Source organism: Anolis sagrei, chromosome 5 (genome assembly GCF_037176765.1).
Source record: "Anolis sagrei isolate rAnoSag1 chromosome 5, rAnoSag1.mat, whole genome shotgun sequence".
In the NCBI taxonomy this organism is placed as follows: Eukaryota; Metazoa; Chordata; class Lepidosauria; order Squamata; family Dactyloidae; genus Anolis; species Anolis sagrei.
In genome coordinates this window covers 162,269,806-162,283,504 of record NC_090025.1, presented here as the reverse complement: position 1 = coordinate 162,283,504, position 13,699 = coordinate 162,269,806, and the positions used below count along the sequence as shown (strand labels likewise).

General features: G+C 44.3%; 1 protein-coding gene across 6 annotated transcripts in view; it reads left to right on the top strand.

Moving 5' to 3' along the window:
• Positions 1–12,663: 12,663 nt before the first annotated feature.
• TNRC6B (trinucleotide repeat containing adaptor 6B) overlaps positions 12,664–13,699 on the top strand; it is a 112,313-nt gene continuing 111,277 nt past the window's right edge. For all 6 annotated transcript variants that reach the window (XM_060777093.2, XM_067469185.1, XM_067469188.1 and 3 more), the window contains exon 1: positions 12,664–12,903. The gene's annotated coding sequence lies outside the window, so the exon portion shown is untranslated. The remainder of the gene's footprint in view (positions 12,904–13,699) is intronic.

The following is a 13,699-nucleotide window of genomic DNA, read 5'->3' as shown; positions in this document are numbered from 1 at the left end:
GCATGACTTGTTTTTGATAAATCCGTGTTGACTATAAGAATGACCACATTCCTTCCTAACTGTTTGCAGACCACTTCGTTAATTATCTTTTCCAAAACCTTGCCTGGTATCGATGTGAGGCTGACCAGACAGTAATTGTTTGGGTCGTCTTTTTCCCCTTCTTGAAGATAGGGACCGCATCTGCCCTCCTCCAGTCTGCTGGGACCTGTCCCATTCTCCAAGAACTCTCAAAGATGATTGCCAGTCATTCCAAAATGACTTTCGTTAGTTCCTTCAATACTCTCGGATGTAGTTGATTTGGCCCTGGAGACTTGAATTCGTTTAGAGCGGCCAAGTTTTCCTGGACCACTTGCTTCCCTATTTGGGGTTGGATTTCCCCTAAACCTTCGTCCACTCCTTGTTGCTGAGGTTATCCTATTACAATGGCCATGTATGCTGTCAGACTTTTGGGCAGATAATTATTATTCCATAGGGGGCAATTGTCTGTTAATTGCACCAATTTCATATTGTTCCATGGTGTTTAAGAAACTGAATTTAACAGAATGAAGTAGCTGTCTTTGCTTATGTATCCACTCCTTCACAAGGGACTGAATTCTCAGCCTCCTAACGCCCTTTCTTGCCTGCCCCAAACTTTGGTTTTACTTCAGTGTGTGCTACCATTTCAGACAATTTCCCCCTATTTTCAGAGATGTAATAACTATTTGTCACCTCTTCAGGAGTCCTTGTGGTCTTGAAGATGATACAGAAATGTCTTAAATAAATAAAACAATGCTATTTACCTATTTACTATATTTATACCCCACCTTTCTCAACCCCATAGAGCACTCAAGGCAGCTTATATATATAGGCAGCAATCCGATGACATGAAAACATACACATACATTAAAATAATCATTAAAACATATCAAACCTTAAAACCACTTATTTAAAATCATGTTATCCAAAATCATTGTCCATGGCCGTTCCAAATTGTCATTGCACTGTTCCATATTCTCTAGTGGGTTACAAACCAAAAGCTTGATCCCACATCCATGTCTTTAGCCTCATCCTGAAGGTAAGGAGGGAGAGGACTGATCTAATTTCACTAGGGAGGGAGTTCCAAAGCCAAGGGGCCATCACTGAGGTCTTGTCTCTCGTCTCCACCAACCACACCTGCAAAAGAGGTGGGACCAAGAGCAAGGTGTCCCCAGACTATCTTAACCACCTAGTTGGCTCATAGAGGGAGATACATTCAGACAGGTAAACTGGGCCGGAACCATTTAAGGCTTTATAGGCTAAAGCCAGCACTTTTAATTGTGCTTGGTAGCAGGCAGGCAGGCAGTGGAGTTGACGTAATGGAGGAGTTCTATGTTCCCTGTACCCTGCTTCAGTGAGAAATCTGGCTGCCTCCCATTGGACTACTTGAAGCTTCCAAAAGATCTTCAAAGGCAACCCCACATGGAGGGCCAATCCTCCACAAAATAATCCAGTATTATACTCAAGCAGTCAGCCACTGTTGTTCTTTACTCTCTCCTACAGAAAGTAGCAAACTAAAAAGGGAAGTTTTCCATATATTTAAATTTCACATCACAAGAACATGTTCCATTAAATTACAAAAGTTCCCCTTGCCTTGAATTGAAGTGAATAGGAACCATTTTCATATGGTCAATATTAAATAGTGCTAGTTGTTGTCTTACACTCTCTCTTATACACAATGTACTGTGTCTGCTATATTGTCATTTAATACAACTGTCAGTGTAATATCAAAGCAAACACCTTTTCCTATGATAACTCTTTCTTTCCTAGGGGTAGATTTTGTGGTGGAATTAAAATCACGCATAGTTCACATCTTTACCAATCCATACACTGTCTTGCTAGAGAAAAGATATGCCATGCAGATGATCAGTAAATAATAAGGTGTTTACTCTGTGTTATGCAGAGCAACATATATACAGCCATGTGAACAGTTGCGCTGACTCACACAATATCCCTTGAGAGAGATTTAAATGGTCCATAGGTGTCCATGTGAAAGATCTTCTTCCAGCAGCCCAAAAGCAAAAAAATACAAACTGTCTTCACAAGCTCCTGCACAGAAAACCTAAACATATAACTGTTGCCAAAACTCCCTGGCTCATCTAGCTTCTCAGTATAGCCCAACCAATCAGCTTCATGCTCTGCATTTTTCAGTTAGCACATTCACCAACTGATTTTTACATGCTCCAACAGATTTCTCCCACTGCCTGTTGTCTCACCGTTCTTAACTATGAGTCTTTTTGTAAGTTAGACATTTGTAACTCAAGGACTGCCTGTGTACTCAGTCTTGGCTCTCCTTTAAAATATTTGACACTCTGCCATGCTCCAAGGAAACAAGTGCTCCATCGTTTCTAACCTTCTACTACAGATTCTTTCCATCTGTCGGATACTTGCCTTGAACACTTACAGCTGAAAGAGGTGGGAGGAAAAACAAGTAAAAACAAACTGTGATCACTCTTTGCTGTCCCACGGAGTATAGTCTATTTGTATCAAAAGATTGGTTGCTCTAATTTATCACAGTCATTAGTGCCATTGTGCCGCTCCTTGGAAGAACAGAAAATGGTTCCAATTCAGTGTGCTAGGGATAACTGTAGCAATCATACAAATTAGAGGTGGATAAGAGGGGGGGAAATAACCATGGGGTCATCTTGTCCATTGCTCTTCCCCAATGCCATTATTCTCCACAGTACATTTTCTAGCAATTTGTAAATGATTCAGCCATTTGTATTTCGCAGGAGTCTATTCCACACTCTGTATCCTGGACAGACAGTTATAAATTACCTCTACTGAAATGCTCAGTCTATAGAAGCTTTGTGAGCTGCAACTGTGAAACAAAATGACCTTTACTTCCCTTGGTGTACCAGAGCATCTGCTGTTCTACTTTTGAGATAGGAATCCAGTAATAAATGCAAAGGGGGGAAAGGGGTCTAAGGAGGGAACATTTAAATAAATCTCTTAGAAGATGATGCTGAATATGCTTTCTGGATTTCTTTTATTGGATATTGGCAATGGCTTGCAATTCTGAACTACCTGGGAGAGTGTTTGTATAAATGTGTATGAAGTTTACATATGCATACACATTTCTATATATAATTCACATTGTTTTCTGGTGGACTGTTAGTTAAGATTCAAGACAAATTTGAAACAAACCCTTTGACAGGGAAGCACATACACAAATCACCATGCTAAACCCAATGGAGATCTAAGTTTGTTATAGTTTTACAAGGTCTTTTGCCTTCTCTGCTTGATAGTAATGGTGTTTCACCAAACCGCAAATCCCAGTTAAAGTGGTGTCAATCTGTATTCATTCTACAGTGTGGATCAGGCATGGAAAAATTTTCTAACTTGGGGGCCACATGCTAGCACTCCTTGCTAGGAGGACTGGCTGGCCAGTGATGGAAGGAAGGGAAAAAGGAGGAAGGAAAGAGAGAAGGGAGGAAGGGAAGGATGGAAGGAAGGAGAAAGAGGGAGAGGGGGAAGGAGGGAGAAAAGAGGGAATGAAGGAAAGACAAAAGGGAAGAAGGGGGAAGGGAGGGAGGGAAGGATAAAGGAAAGAGAGAAGGAAGGAAAGCCAAAAGTAAAGGAAGGAAGGAGAAAGAGGGAGAGAGGGAAGGAAGGAAGGAAGGCTGAAAGGGTGGAAGGGAAGGAAGGAGGGAGAGAGAAAGGGGGAGGGAAGGAGAGAAAGAAAGAAGGTAGGAAGGATCGGATGGTGTGAGAGAGGAGGGCCTGCGAAAAGAGCCGAAAGGGCCTCATCCAGCCCCCGGGTCTGGGTTTGCCCATACCTGGCGTAGATGTACCCTTCTACATAACCATTCAGGCAGAGAGGCCTCCACCAGTTTTCAATCTAGCACATGTTATACACAATTTGATAAAAATTAACATATATTGATCTGTAATTATTTTAACATATATTGATCTGCAATTCTTCCATTCATCCCTTGCCTATAATTATTATTGCACAGATATTGTGCCCTTTTCTGTAGAAACTTGTATAAATATTTCTAGGCTGAATCCATTTGGACTTTCTGAGTTGGGAAATAAAAGCTTTTACACATCCTGAGACTGTTTTTCTCTTGACGTCAGATTTAGTGGATGCTTCCAGTTCCTTCTGCCTTTGGTGGCGAGCCAGAAAACAAACATTTGGCAGTGTCAGTACAGTGCATTGCTATATCATGTGCCGGCAGTGACACAGCGGGAAATTGCTACTGTCTGACCCAAAGTTGCTGCTGCTGCAGGCTGATATCTACATGAGCAGTACACAATGGCATTAACCCATTATGTTGAGTAATCTAGATTAGGATGGCACTAAGGGAGAGCCCAAACCGGATGAAATTACTTTCTCAGGAGGGCTCATATTGGCCCTGCTTTCCTTCTCTGTTGCTATTGCAACCAGATGGAATGGCTGCTGCACTTTATTTATCTGCAAATTGTGTTAAGGAACTCTTTCATCTGCAGATGGGTTGAAATGCTTTCAATAAATAAAATTACGATCTGGAGTTCAAGCAGATGGGGTGAGGGATCTACATGTACAGCGGAAGGTAATGTGAGGAATGAAATTATTTATTTATTTACCCTATTTATATCCTGCCTTTCTCTATCCCGAAGGGGACTCAAGGCAGTTTTACATATAGACAACTAATCAAGGCCTTTGGACATCATATAGTTAAATACATTTAAGTTAAAATTTAAAATTTAAATTAATTAATCACTATTTAAATGAAACATAGAATCATGGAAGAGTTGGAAGAGACCACATGGGCCATTCAGTCCAAGCCCCTGCCAAGAATCGCATTCAAAGCTCCCCCGACAGATGGCCATCCAGCCTCTGTTTAAAAGCCTTCAAAGAAGGAGCCTCCACCACAGAGAGTTCCACTGCTGAACGGCTCTCACAGTCAGGGAGTTCTTCCTAATGTTGTGGTGGAAACTCCTTTCCTGAAAGATGCAGCTCTTCATTCCCTACCCATTAGTTACAGTTACTTCTAGTTTAGACTTAATAATGTTATCCAATTAACCAAAAATGTTTGGGTTTCACACATTTTGTAGTGGGCTTTCCATGTCATGGTACTCCTCTATTCTGCCTTGGTTAGACCACATCTGGAATATTGTGTCCAATTCTGGGCACCACAATTGAAGAGAGATATTGACAAGCTGGGATGTGTCCAGAGAAGGGCGACTATACAGGATTGTATATGTACAATAAGATAAACCACATCCTCAATTTAAGTGCTCTTAGAAGTTGTACCCTCTGAATGGCCTATTGGGCATACATGAAAAGAACCAAAATAGTAAGCAATAAAGGCAAGGGGTAATGAAATGTAAGAAGTACATTCTGTCGTAATTCTATGTGAAACTAAAATTTATAACAGATTTTGCTATGGCAATAAATTGGAAATCATAGTTGGATTGACTCTCAGGAAAATCAGTATAAGATTGTAGATCAGTGTTTCTCAACCTGGGGGTCGGGACCCCTGCGGGGGTCGTGAGAAGCTGTCAGAGGGGTCACCAAAGACCATCACAGGGGTTCTGTGTGGGAAGTTTGGCCCAATTCTATCATTGGTGGGGTCCAGAAAGCTCTTTGATTGTAGGTGAATTATAAATCCCAGCAACTACAACTCCCAAATGACAAAATCAATCCCCCCCCCCAACCCCATATTCAAATTTGGGCATATCGGGTATTTGTATCAAATCTGGCCCAGTGAATGAAAATATATCCCGCATATCAGATATTTACATGATGATTCATAACAGTGGCAAAATTACAGTTATAAAGTAGCAATGCATATAACATTATGGTTGGGGGGGTCACCACAACATGAGGAACTGTATTATGGGGTAGGCACATTGGGAAGGTTGAGAAACACTGTTGTAGATGGAGATATGCTAGATCAGGGTTCCACAAACTTTTTAAGCAGAGGGCCAGGTCACAGTCTCTCAAACTGTTGGAGGGCCGGATTATAATTTGAAAAATAAAACATGAATTCCTGTGCACGCTGCGCATATCTTATTTGTAGTGTAATAAACACTTAAAAATAATACAATTATTAAAATGAGGAACAATGTTAACAAATATAAACTTATTAGTATTTCAATGGGAAATGTGGGCCTGCTTTTGGCTGATGAGATAGGATTGTTGTTGTTGTTATGTGCTTTCAAGTCGTTTCAGACTTAGGTTGACCCTGAGCGAGGGCTGGGTAAATGACCTTGGAGGGCCGCATCCGGCCCCCGGGCCTTAGTTTGAGGACCCCTGTGCTAGATATTAGCAAAGAAACCCCTGATCATGATAAAGTGTTAAACAAATAAAATTAAATGTACTGTTGAGCTAGTTTGGTGGTTTCATGTTGGAGTCTCTCTGCAAAGTTTATTTGTTGGAGAATGTGGATTTTCAGCCCAACAGCAGAGGCTCAAATGCTCTTTTACTGAATGTTGACATTTTAAAAATTAAATGTATTAGTTTACAATGTGACCAATCAGTTTTGTTCTATATAGCTAGTCGATAAGAATTCAGAGTACATGACAATGGGGCTAGAAACATTAAAACAGGACTAAGAAAACTGCAGGTTTGAGCCTGCATTCATTTGTCTAAGGTTTACATGTATTGGGTAATGTGGCCAGATCACTATTTCCCCATCATCTCCTACCTCACAGGATTGTTTTGAGATTTAAAACATGAGCAAGAGAACCACACAAATTGCCTCAAGCTCCTTGAATAAATAATACACAAATGCTGCGAGATAATAGCATATATCATGGAACAGAATTCGATTCACAAATGAACTGTGACTTTTTTTTTGTAGGGAAAGGTTTCACTTCATCCTTTCCTCCCTACGGTGCTAGAAACCTCCTCTCATCCTATTTGTGGTGATTCAAGAGTAACTTAATCCAAGGTTTGCTGATTTCACGTTAAAGTTTAAATTGGGTTAGCAGAAATAATTTGATTAGCACAGCAACTAGTACTATTCAGTAGTATAACAGTGACACATAGCGGCTAAAAGAAGCATTTTCTTCCTCTTCCTAGTATTCAAACCAAAGCATAGCACAGAAGGGTTGCTTTGAGTTTTCTGGGCTTTTTGGCCATGTTCCAGAAGTACTCTCCTCTGATATTTTAGCCACATCTATGGCAGGCATCCTCAGAGGTTGTGAGGTCTGTTGGAAACTAGGCAAGTGAGGTTGGCCACCTTGATTAGCATTGAATGGTCATGGATAAATAAACATCACTTGGCAACAACCAGCCAGGCTTTGAAGCTTCAAGGCTATTCAATGCTAATCAAGGTGGCCAATTGCAACAATCATTTAATGTTTTTATCATCCTTGTGGGAGGCTTCTCTCATGTCCCCGCATGAGGAGCTGGAGCTGATAGAGGGAGCTCATCTGCCTCTCTCCGGATTCGAACCTGCGACCTGTTGGTCTTCAGTCCTGCCGGCACAGGGCTTTAACCCACTGCACCACCGGGGGCTCCTACATTTCAGTGGGACCCATATACTAACTACTGGTAGTATAAACCAATATTCTGGTATAGATTTGCAATGCAAACAACAACAATGCAAACAAGGGTACTGCATGTGTCAATAGATCTTAAGAAAATCGTTTCTGCAGTATACAAAGAAAAATGAAGTTGGTAGGTTGCCTTTGAGAGAGGGAAGAGGTAGCATAGTTGCATACGTTTCAAGGTTTCAGATAAAAATCACAAGACATATGGCCAAGGAACATCAGTACGTTTTCAAGAGGTCAAAACTTACATGAGTTATAAAGGATTAGGTCCTGTCTGATATTGGAAGCTAAACAAGGTCAGCCCAAGACTAGGTTAGTACTTGAATGGAAGACTGTCAACTAAAACCCAGTGCTGTGGGCTATATTTCAGAGGAAGGATGTAGCAAATCACCTCTGATTATTCCTTAAGAAAACCCTATGAAATCTATGAGGTTGCCATATTTATTTGTTAAAAGCTAATTTCCGTAAAACGGACAGTAGGCAAAATGAGTGCCATATTGCCTTAAGCAAGCAATAAAAGGTAAAAGTTTCTCCTTAACATTAAGTCTAGTCATGTCCAACTCTGTGGGTGCTGCGCATCTCAATTACTAAGCCGAATAGCCAGCGTTGTCCATACACGCCTCCTAGGTCATATGGCCAACATGACTGCATGGAGTGCTGTTTCCTTCCTGCAGAAGTGCTACCTATTGTTCTACTCACATTCGCATGTTTTCAAACTGCTAGGTTGGCAGAAGCTGGGGCTAACAGCAGAAGCTCACCCCATCCCCTTTCGGTCAGCAATTTCAACAATTCGGCGGTTTAACCCACTGCGCCACTGGGGCTCCTAATGGGTGCATCTACACTGGAATCATGGGATTTGTAGTTGTGCCAGGTCTTTAGTCTTCTCTACTACTAAAGAACTTTCTAGGTGCAAAGATTACTGCAGACGCAGACTGCAGCCAGGAAATCAGAAGACGCTTACTTCTTGGGAAGAGAACAATGACCAGTCTCGATAAAATAGTGACGAGTAGAGACATCACACTGTCAATGAAGATCTGCATAGTAAAAGCAATGGTATTCCCCATAGTACTCTACAGATGTGAGAGCTGGACCATAGGGAAAGCTGAGCAAAGGAAGATAGATGCTTTTGAATTTTGGTATTAGAGGAAAGTTCTGAGAGTGCCTTGGATCGCGAGAAAAACCAACCAGTCCATACTTCAGGAAATAAAGCCCAACTGCTCATTGGAGGGAAGGATATTAGAGGCAAAGATGAAGTACTTTGGCCACATAATGAGAAGACAGGAAAGCTTAAAGACAATTATGCTGGGGAAAATGGAAGGAAAAAGGAAGAGGGGCAGACCTTTTCCAAGAGTTCTGAGGCTGTTAGGAATTCTGGGAGCTGAAATCCCAAATGCCTGGAGGGCCCAAGTTTGCCCATGTTTGTTCTGGTCCCACTCCAAGCCCTCAGGAGGAGAGCACCACTGTGCATGCGCGCACAAAGCAATTTAACTCCCTTGGGCTGAAATTTGCCCATGCCTGGTGTAGACGCAGCTTTTGATTCTTTTCCACATTTTTGCTACAAACCACTTTAATGTGTCAAGTGAACTACAGAAAAGAAACACTAGTTTCATGTATTCAAGTAGAAACGTGTAGCTGCAAAGCAGTACAAAGGCTTATTTATTTATTTTATTTATAATGTCAGGAGCGAACCAAAACAGTTGTATTGCATTAAAAACAAACAAACAAACAAACAAACAAAACACAAAGTTAGCAGACTTGGTATTCTATTAAATGTCCTTTGGCCAGTAGCTGGCCACTTGGAGTGCTTCTGGTGCATAGCAGAAAGTGGTCTGTGGTTTGCTCTTCCCCACACTTGTATGTCGTGGATTTCACTTTGTAGCCCCATTTCTTAAGGTTGGCTCTGCATCTCATGGTGTCAGAGCGCAGTCTGTTCAGCGCCTTCCAAGTTGGCCAGTTTTCTGAGGTTCTGGGTTTGAGTCTGCCACCTTTGGACACTCGCTTGCTGAGGTGTTCCAGCGAGTGTCTCTGTAGATCTTAGAAAACTATTTATTGATTAAAGTTGTTGGCGTGCTGGCCGAAACCCAAACAGGGGATGGGCCGGAGATGTCACTGCATTGGTCCTTTCACTATTGGTTGCTACTTCCCAGAGGATGTCAGGTGGTGCAGTACCGACTAAACAGTATAATTTCTCCAGTGGTATAGGGTGCAGACACCCTGTGATAATGCGGCATGTCTCATTAAGAGCCACATCCACTGTTTTAGCATGGTGAGATGTGTTCCACACTGGGCATGCATACTCAGCAGCAGAGTAGCAAAGCACAAGGACAGATGTCTTCACTGTGTCTGGTTGTGATCTTCAGGTTGTGCCAGTCAGCTTTCGTATGATATTGTTTCTAGCGCCTACTTTTTGCTTGATATTCAGGCAGTGCTTCTTGTAGATAAGAGCACGGTCCAGAGTGACTCCCGGGTATTTGGGTGTGCTGCAATGCTCCAGTGGGATTCCTTCCCAGGTAATCCTCAGAGCTCAGGATGCTTGTCTGTTCTTAAGATGAAAAGCACATGTCTGTGTTTTAGATGGATTAGGGCCCTGAGTTGCCTTCGGGCTGAAATGGGCGGGATAGAAATAATGTAAATAAATAAATAAATAGATAAATAGGGACCAGTTGGTTTTCCCTGTAATAGGCAGTAAGAGCACCTAGAGCAGTGGTTCTCAACCTGTGGGTCCCCAGATGTTTTGGCCTTTAACTCCCAGAAATCCTAACAGCTGGTAAACTGGTTGGGAATTTTGTTGAAGGCCAAAACACCTGGGGACCCACAGGTTGAGAACCACTTACCCAGAGCTTCGGAGAACTTCTGTTCCACCATCTCAAAGCTCCTTGCTTGAGCAGTAATGGCACGATCATCAGCATAGATGAAACTCTTTGTCCCTTCTGGCAATGGCTGGACATTTGTGTAAATGTTGAACATTGATGGAGCAAGCACGCTCCCCTGAGGCAGGCCGTTCTTCTGTTTTCGCCATCTGCTTCTTTAGCTCTACAACTCAACAAAAAAAGCTCCTGTTTTGTAGCAGATTTCCTGTGAGTATTAAGATAATATGAGTGCTTATTAGATTAGCTAGGAGCCCCCGGTGGTGCAGTGGGTTAGACCCCTGTGCCGGCAGGACTGAAGACCCGACAGGTCGCAGGTTCGACTCCCTCTATCGACTCTAGCTCCTCATGTGGGGACATGAGAGAAGCCTCCCACAAGGATGATAAAAACATCAAATCATTCGGGCGTCCCCTGGGCAACGTCCTTGCAGACGGCCAATTCTCTTACACCAGAAGCGACTTGCAGTTTTTCAAGTCGCTCCTGACACAAAAAAAAATAATAGATTAGCTATTTTTTAAACTGGAGTTACCACAGACTGAATGTGGGGTTCCTGGTTGCTTTTTGCGAAAGTGTATCATTAGTGGCAGAATGGATGCAGAAAAATCCTCTGCATATGCTCAGAAGCACTCAAAACAGGTCTGACTTGGAATCTCTCACCTTTGATTCAGTTATTGCTCTTTATAGGATCGGATAATCACCTTCAAAGGTATGATTGGCCCAGATCCAAGTTTGCAGGATGGAAGGGGCGAGGGGAGGGAAAGTGAGCTGAGCATGCGCAGAGCGAGGAGAAAGTGAGCATGCGCGCGACACTCGAAGTGGGGGCGGGGGGGACGGTAGCTGCCACCGTCACGTGGCGCTCGCCAAAGCCCACGTGCGGGCATCGGCATCTCTCTCTCCCCCCCCCCCCCCCACCGCTGCGCAGAGAATTCACTGCGCTTGCGCGGAAGCTCACCGCGCGTGCAAAGGAGGGAGGGGGAGGGGCGGAGAAGCTGTTCTAGTCGCCCGAGAGCGACAAAGGGTCAAAACGGGTTATTGAATCGCACGACCTTGGCCAAGTCACAGTCTCAGCTCCTCTGAAGGAAGTCTACATTGTAGAATTATTGCAGTTTGATACCACTTTAAACTGCCATAGTTGAATGTCATGGAGTCCTGAGTGTTGTAGCCTTTAGACACCTCTTGCAAGAGTGCTACTAAAAATCCGAGAATTCCAAGACTTTTAAAGCGGTTTCAAACTGCATCAATTCCACAGTGTAGATGTGCCCTCAAAAGCTCGATTTCAGACTGACATCACAATTCAAGAGAGATATTGACAAGCTGGAATGTGTCCAGAGGAGGGCGACTAAAATGATAAAGGGTCTGGAAAACAAGCCCTATGAGGAGCGGCTTAAGGAGCTGGGCATGTTTAGCCTGAAGAGAAGGCTGAGAGGAGATATGATAGCCATGTATAAATATGTGAGAGGAAGCCACAGGGAGGAGGGAGCAAGCTTGTTTTCTGCTTCCCTGGGAACTAGGATGCGGAACAATGGCTTCAAACTACAAGAGAGGAGATTCCATCTGAACATGAGGAAGAACTTCCTGAGTGTGAGAGCCGTTCAACAGTGGAACTCTCTGCCCCGGAGTGTGGTGGAGGCTCCTTCTTTGGAAGCTTTTAAACAGAGGCTGGATGGCCATCTGTCAGGGGTGATTTGAATGCAACATTCCTGCTTCTTGGCAGGGGGTTGGACTGGACGGCCCACAAGGTCTCTTCCAACTCTTTGATTCTATGATTCTATCACAGCCAAACAGTAGACATTAACAGTACACATTAACAGTACACATAACAAAGCGCACGCCCCAGCGCATGCGTCTCGGAAGAATTTATTTTTCAGGCCCAAGGTTTATGGCGGGTCCAGCTCCGTGCAAGAGATTAGTTTACGAAATGCCCAGCCAATCAAATCAACGTATGGAAAAGAGTGGGTGGGGGAAAATCTGCCATTCATGCAGATAGGCAGCGTTTTTAGCCAATGAGAGGACAGCTAGGGCTGAGGCAGCGAATAGGCCCGAGTTAAAACGACGTAGAACCAATAGGGAGGAGGTTGATTTACATGCTGCCCAATTATTATGATCAACCCTATAAAGGCGTGGCTTGGCTGGATCGGCATCTCTGGCTACGAATACCTCGTGAGGTTTTTGAGGCTTCGGCCAATAGAAACCGAAGAGAAGACGGCAAAGGGGGCGGGTTCCCCTGTGACGGCTAGGCGCAAGAACCAATTGGCGGCTGCGTTATTGCGGAGTTGTCCAATGGCCGGCGCCGGGGGCGGGCTTTGATGTGTTTGGGTTCGTGCCCCTCAAGGGAGTGAGACGACGGCGACGAGGAAAGTTTATCTCTTGGTGGTGGCTCCCTCGCCTCCCCCTTTTCCCTCCCCGCCGCTTGTTTTGATCTCGGCGCCTGGAGGCTGGCTGTGCCCGGCGGGCGGGAAGAAGCGGCTCTCTCCAAAGGCGGCGGCCTCCGCCTGAGGCGAAGAGGCGACGCGCGGCCTCGGTGGTTTCTTGGAGGTGAGCAGCGGCGATGTAGGCCTCAGCCCTCCACCTCTGGGCCTTCCCTTATTCGGGCTTGCAGGATTGTCGGGCCTCCTTTCGAGGGGGAAAAATCTCCTCAGACTCGGCGGCAAAAGGCTAAGAGAGCGATGTGAGAGTGGTATTTAAAGGGCGGGAAGGGAAGGTTGTGAGGCGCCGTCTCGTTCGAGTGTTAGGGCCGTTTGAGGCGAGGGGAAGGGTCGTTAGGGAAAGAGCTCCCTTTCCCGTAGTTGTTGGAACCGGGCTATTCGAATGTGGCCTGAGGGGGTGAAATTGCTTCTGTGCGCATGCGCAGTGGAGCTCTCTCTGAGGGCTTGGAGTGGGACCAGAGCAGGCGTGGACAAACTTGGGCCCTTCAGGCGTTTTGGACTTCATGTCCCAGCATTCCTAACAGCCTCAGGCCCCTTCCTTTTCCCCCTCAGCCGCTTAGCGGCTGAGGGGGAAAAGGAAGGGGCCTGAGGCTGTTAGGAATGCTGGGAGATGAAGTCCAAAACCCCCGAAGTATGAAACCCCACAACCCCAGTACGTATGAAAGATCTTGGAGTCCTTGTGGACAACAAGTGAAACATGAGCCAACAATGTGATGTAGCGGTAAAAAAAAAAAAAAAAAAAAACCCAATGGGATTTTGGCCTGCATCAATAGGAGCATAGTGTCTAGATCTAGGGAAGTAATGCTACCCCTCTATTCCGCTTTGGTTAGACCACACCTGGAATATTGTGTCCAATTCTGGGCACCACAATTGAAGAGAGATGTTGACAAGCTGGAATGTGTCCA